This window comes from Humulus lupulus, chromosome 8 (genome assembly GCF_963169125.1).
Source record: "Humulus lupulus chromosome 8, drHumLupu1.1, whole genome shotgun sequence".
Lineage (NCBI taxonomy): Eukaryota > Viridiplantae > Streptophyta > Magnoliopsida > Rosales > Cannabaceae > Humulus > Humulus lupulus.
The window spans coordinates 105,837,404-105,844,175 of record NC_084800.1 but is presented as its reverse complement, the minus strand read 5'-3'; positions in this window follow the sequence as shown (position 1 = coordinate 105,844,175).

Genomic DNA, 6,772 nt, shown 5'->3' with positions numbered 1-6,772 from the left:
ATTTTATTAAATAAGAAAATAAACAACTTTAAATTCTTTTACCATCTTAACTAATCAAGACTAAATTAATTATATGAGTTATCAAATAAAAATATATAATTAATCCTAAGCATGTTTCTAAAGATATGCATGCTTAATATGTACTATGTGGCTAATATGTATCACATGTTATTATGCATGATAAAGTATTAAACAATTTAATCATGTTTAAGCAAATAAATAAATAAATGTGGGTTGGGTATTTTGGGTATTTCTAGAAAATTACAACACTTGCAAAAAAATACACAAAAATAACTAAACTGACTAAGGCCTAATAAAGAGCAACTCATTTGATCTTGGACCTTCTCTTTTAGTCTTTGAGCCATTACCATATCAATTAACCATTATGAGTTAAATAACCTTTTAATTATTTTAAACAAATTTAAAATAATTAAACTTTGGGTTTTAATACCCAACAAGTTATTGAGACCCAATTGGAATTTGGACTCATCACAATTAACTCGAAAAAAAATTATAATTAAAACACTTTTAATTATATTAGGCTTAAAATTGCCCAAATGGATAATTACAAATCCATTAGGGTTTGCAAGACACAAAATCCAATGGGTGTGTCAATGGTGGGTTGCGGCTGGCCGTGGTGCGGCTAATGGTGCGCAGGAGGCTGGGACGCAGGGGTGCAGGTGCGAGGAGCTGGGCGTTGGGCCGGGGCGCAGGCGCAAGGAGCTGGGCGTGCAAGAGCGATGGCCATGGGTGCTGGGCGCGCAAGCTGCGAGTGCGCAAGAGGCTGGGCGCGTAGGAGTGCGCACGGCTGCAGGGGCAGCGACTCGAGCCTCGGGGTTTGTGCTCGGGGCTCGGGCCATTACATAATTTTTTAGAATTTAAAATAAATTACAAAATTCCTATGCCAGAAAATGGCTTATAATTTTTGTATAACTAGAAAAAATAAGAACATTTCCTAACCAAAAAACACCATGAAAACCAACTCTTATTAACATAAAATATTCATACACAAACTTCCATCCATTCATATATTACACATAATATAAAAATGCATATGACAGATTAAAGATGGCTCTGGTACAAATTTTTAGGAACGGTTCCTAGTGCGCAGCGAAAATTGCAGTAATGGTATACAACAAAAATGTTCATATAAACATTATTTATATGATGATCTTTTAATATGCAATATGTTAATCAATATATATTACGAATATAAAAAATAATATGAAAATGATTTACCTCTTGTAGGCTATCAAGAATTCTTGAATCTTTTCGTATATGTTTCAATCTTCCTATCCTTGTTGGAGTACTCACACCTAGATCTTCCAAGACGTTCTCTACATATCAAGATGTGGGTAGGCACACAGAGAACAAAGATCAATTTTGTAAATCAAAAGTACTCTCAACACATGAGACTTTTGATTATAGGATAGAGATAAAAGGTTTTTCTTTTTGTCAAAAAGATTATAGTTTTTCTTCCCTGTATAAAACTTGTCAAGACTTGTTGTTTCTATTTTCTATCAAATAGAATATATAGACATTATTACCATAATAATAGTAATAAAGAAAAATCAATCATCTTTTATAATAATAATGATAAATGACAAAAAAAAAGCTAACATTCCATTTTAAAACCCATTTTAAAATGTTTAATTAATTAATTAAAAATAAAAATGAAAAATCAATATCTGATAACATCAGATGTGCCACACGCATAGACCAGCCCAAGCCCTATGTGTGTGGCCTATCTCTGAAAAATGGAATTTAATTTTTCATGTATTTTTATTTTAATTAATTAATACTTAGATATTCAAATAATGTATCATCTTTTTAAGGAAAAAGATAACAACTTAAATTTCAAATTTTAAATTTTGAATTTTCATTATCATCTTATTATTAATTAAATAAATATAATAATCAAAATCAATTTTGACTATCCATATTTATTTATTCACACTTAAATAAAATAATTGATTAAAATCAATTTCTTTTATTTCTACACAATTTCGAAAATTGTGTAACTTCAATTATCACATAATTGCACATTTATCCCGAAGAATAAATATTCTCTCAAATAGCTCATTCACAGTTTAACTTTTGTATCAACTCTTACCTTGATTAGTGTTGATAGAGCCGCCTCGGGGACCTATGGACCAATAATTCAAAGCTCCAATAAATAAAAGATTATTAACCAAAACTCTTTGATTCAATAATCATATTTATTAATCTAATGATTATTCCACTATAAATATGAGACTGAACTCTTGAGAATTAAAGACATATATTTACTGAGTACTTTATTGTAATCATAAGGTGTCCATTCATATAATTATTTCATACAATTCATTCATCTATTGATGATTCATAATTAAATGGGAATAAAATTACTATTTTAACCTTTTAATTATATCTTGATTCATAATGTACCATTGACCTTACTAGTGAATGTTAATTCATAATCTGATTATGAATTTGACGTCAATAATCTTTTCAGTTCCAAAAGTCAACCCAATAGGGAACCATCATTCAATCTATAAGAAGGTATAGATTCCATATTTGTTAAGCTATGTCCCAGGCATATACATCATTGAGTCCCCAAATCAATAGTTCTTAGCCTGATCATTCTGACAAACCGTAACACATGAATCATAGGATCAAGTGACATATATAGGAGTTCATAGTAACTTTAGGGTTAAGATCAGTTTGTATATTTTCATCAGTTGATGTGTTTTATAATACTACGAAACGGTATTTAAACAAGTATTATTAAATCACATCTGGTCTAGTTCTACATACTCTCAGCATGCAAAGTACCTCCACTAAAGTGTCCTATTACACTAGTAACCCGGATGTAGGTCACATGTATTCATAATGTTAGTGGATTGTACTAGCAGTAATTAATCTAAAGATTCCATAATTTTATTTTACTGCGAACTATTTAAGTTCATTATCTCAATCTCAATCATCTCATACCAATATGAGATTGAGACCACATAGATGAACTTAGGAATTTTCTGATATTTACTTAATATTATTAGCAATAATATAGTACATAAGCTACATATATACAATAATTCAATTCATTTATTTATTTCATTAAAATCATTGTCTACTACAATTTTTTTAAGGGCACAATTCCCAACATGATCTTCCTCGACTATATGGTCCCCACGAGTACATCACGAAGCTCCTAGGTCCCACTCGCCATCGGCCTTTCTCTCTTTAATTGCCTGAATCAACAACAACATCATAAGGGGTGAGCTTCTAAGCCCAATAAGGAAAATACAAACAAGAGTCAGTCATATAATCATATAATTAAACATATCATAAATTTCACAAGAGTCATAATAGAACTTATTTATACTAATCATACAACATCATAAAACCCTAGGTCATAACATAGCCTAAGTCATAATCATAAATCATAGTTCATAGTCATAAGTCGTAGTCATAACAATAGGTCATAGGTCATAATCATAGGTCATAAGTCATAATAATAGGTCATAGGTCATAATAACAAGACATATACAATAAAAAGATAAGTGTTTATACAAGGGTGGCAATTAAGCCCCGAACATAAGTCTGTCATACAAGTTTGGCAACCGAGCCTACCGGACATCAACTTAGGTCTGTCATACAAGTTTGGCATATCGGACATAAGTCTGTCATACATCATTGGACACCTTAGGTCCAGCCATACTTACCCCTTGTCCAGCCATACTTACCCCCTTATTGTACCTAAAATGTTAGGTCATATAAAACATAAACTAGGTCATAAACTAAACTACCTAATTTTCCTTACCTTGAGTGTGGAGAGAAAAAGAAAGAGAAGAGATTGCTTCCAATCAACCTTAAATACAACATAAGATATTTATATTAGAGCCTTATAATAAAACTATACTTTCAAGAACTCATAAAGTCATACCTTCAACTTAAAACCAAAATGATGAAATCTCGAGTCTTCTCTCTAATGTCTGTCTCCAACAACAACACCAAGATTTTGGATACTTGGGTACATTTTTGCTATATATTGGCTTGATGGGATTCAATATTTCATCTATAATAGGGTTTAGAAAGGCAATAGTGTTTAAGGCAAAATAAAGAAAATAGAATAAAAAGATCCCGAGCACTATAAGGACTAGTGTTTCGGCTATGGATATGTAGAATGTTTATGACAAAATATTTCAAAATTATGAGAGGTTTTTGAGAGCTTTTGAGTGTGAGAAAAATTGTGAAGGGTAAGTCTCTATTTATAGGCTTCAAACCCCAACTCCCTTCCTTGATTTTCTCCACACTATTCAACTTAAATTTTAAAAATCAAACCTTCCCTCCATTATATGATTTTGTCCAGCCTAGTCTTACTCCCTTCTTGTTACTACATCATCTCCAAGTATGCCACATAGTCTCCATTTGGTTCAACTTTAGTCAAAGTCCAAACTACTATCCTATATCTCGTAACTCTAGACCCTTCTGTAGTAAAATTAATGTTAATGGAGTTGTAAGAGTTTGATTTAAACCATTTTTATACCGTTGGAAAGCTAATTCAATTATCTACAACTTTGTAGAAATACAATTTTTCAAAATCATAATATAACTAGGTCAAAACTAGGTCCGAAGTTACAGCATCCTAAAGTTACAAAAACTTTATTTACTTTTCTAACTCTCAGTTCAACCATCACACTACTATCTCTACTTAGTTATTTGACTACTTAAACTAAATCTTTTAAATCCTCATTTATCTAACTCTTCTTGACACATAGTCACTTAATTCAAATAGATCTATTCTTATCTATCTTCAAAATTTAAAAAGAACAAATCCTTCTGATTTTTGTGTCAAACCTAAGACTAAGCTATTTTGGTTTTTATTTTAACTCTAATACTTGGACTTGGTTTAATACCACATGTTCACTTCTTAACCCATCAAATAACATGTGCATTTAATACTTAATAAAACTATTCACTAATTTAATCATATGCTAAAATAATTATAATTACCCAAACTATAATTATTTCTAAGTCATAAAATCATAATTTAAATCATTTAAACTCAAAGCAATCTATATACCACAACTCAAGTCATAAATCTAACCTAAGATCATATTTAAGGAGCTTATAAGAAAATAATAATCTTGGTTATTATAAAATTTTAATTAGTCATGGTTTAAATTTTAAAGACTAGTGATTTAAATTTTAAAGATTCGTAGTTTAGATTTTGAAGGATCATGATTTATATTTTATATGGTCGTGGTTTAGATTTTAAGCCTAGTAGTTTAAATTTTAAAAGTCTTGTGTTAAATTTTTAGCCTTGTATTTTAAATTTTAAAGAGTCATGGTTTAAATTTTAAGTCTTATGGTTTAAATTTAAAGAGTCGTGGTTTAAATTTTAAGCATTTTGGTTTATATTTTAAGCTTTGTAGTTTATATTTTTAAGAGTTGTTGTTTAGATTTTAACCCTTGAGGTTAAACTTAAAGGGTCGTGGTTTAGATTTTATGTCTTAAGGTTTATATTTTAAAGGATTGTGGTTTACATTTTAAGTTTTGTGTTTTAAATTTTAAAGAGTTGTAGTTTAGATTTTAAGCCTTGATATTTACATTTTAAAGAATAATTTTTTAGATTGAATACTGTTGACGCGGTTTTTCGCCAACAGTGAATTATGAATATAGCTGGGATGGATTAGTGCTTAATGATAAACCGCAATAAGAAAATGATGTTTAAGAACACTAGAAAAGAAATGTTAAGAACACTCGTCTTTTTACGTAGTTCGGAGGTTAAAATCCACCTAGTCCACAAGTCTGTATTATTACTGTTTTTCTCTCTGAATTTTGACAGAGTTTTTGTATTACAGAAAAACCTTCTTTTTTTCCCTATCCAAGGTCTTAGTATTTATAGAGAAAATTCATAGATAGGATAGGCATTGGGGTCATCACATGAATCAAATCCCTAGTGTGACCTGTCTCACACTAATTATAATTATTACAATTTATCCTAAGGTATGGTCTAATCATTAGGTGAAACTAATCATGAATCATCAGGGATAATTCGGACATGCGATGTCTGATCATGCACGATTATATTACGTGTCCGGGATTTCAGGGATTTGCGGATATGTAATGTCTGACCATGCACGTCTATATAACGTATTCATGTTTATAAAGATCCAAGGATGCGGCAGATCTCTAGCGTACCCCGAGCTGAGTGCAGCACCAGCTCGTATCTCGGATGCTATGCTTTATAAACGTTTTCAGTTCGTGCCTATTGCTTTGTATTCACCAGCTCGTGCTATAGACCTAGGGAGTCGTGCTTCCTTTACAGAGGAAATATGGACTTGTGGATCATTTATTACAGTTCTTGGCTAGCCAGCTGTATCCGAGCTGGCTAAAAGACTCGTGCTGAATTTTAAGACGTACAAATACAATCCTATAAATATAGTTGTCACACATTTATATGACACATTAAAATTATAATACATTTCCATTTTAACTATAATATGACACATGTAATACACACTACAACAACACTTAGAACCATGTGCTCAAATAAGGGTAATTTGGGAAGTCTCATGATAATAATGGGTAAAATTTAACTAAATATATTTAGTATCTAATTTTAGTTAACTACTCCTAAAAATAGTTAGTTCTCAACTTTTCCCTAAAATTAATTGATAAAGCCCTAATTTTTTTAATGACATGTTATTTAAAACCGCCATGATTTAAAGCAATCACATTGCAATTACAAATTTTAAAATACTATTTACATTAAAAGAAAAAAGTA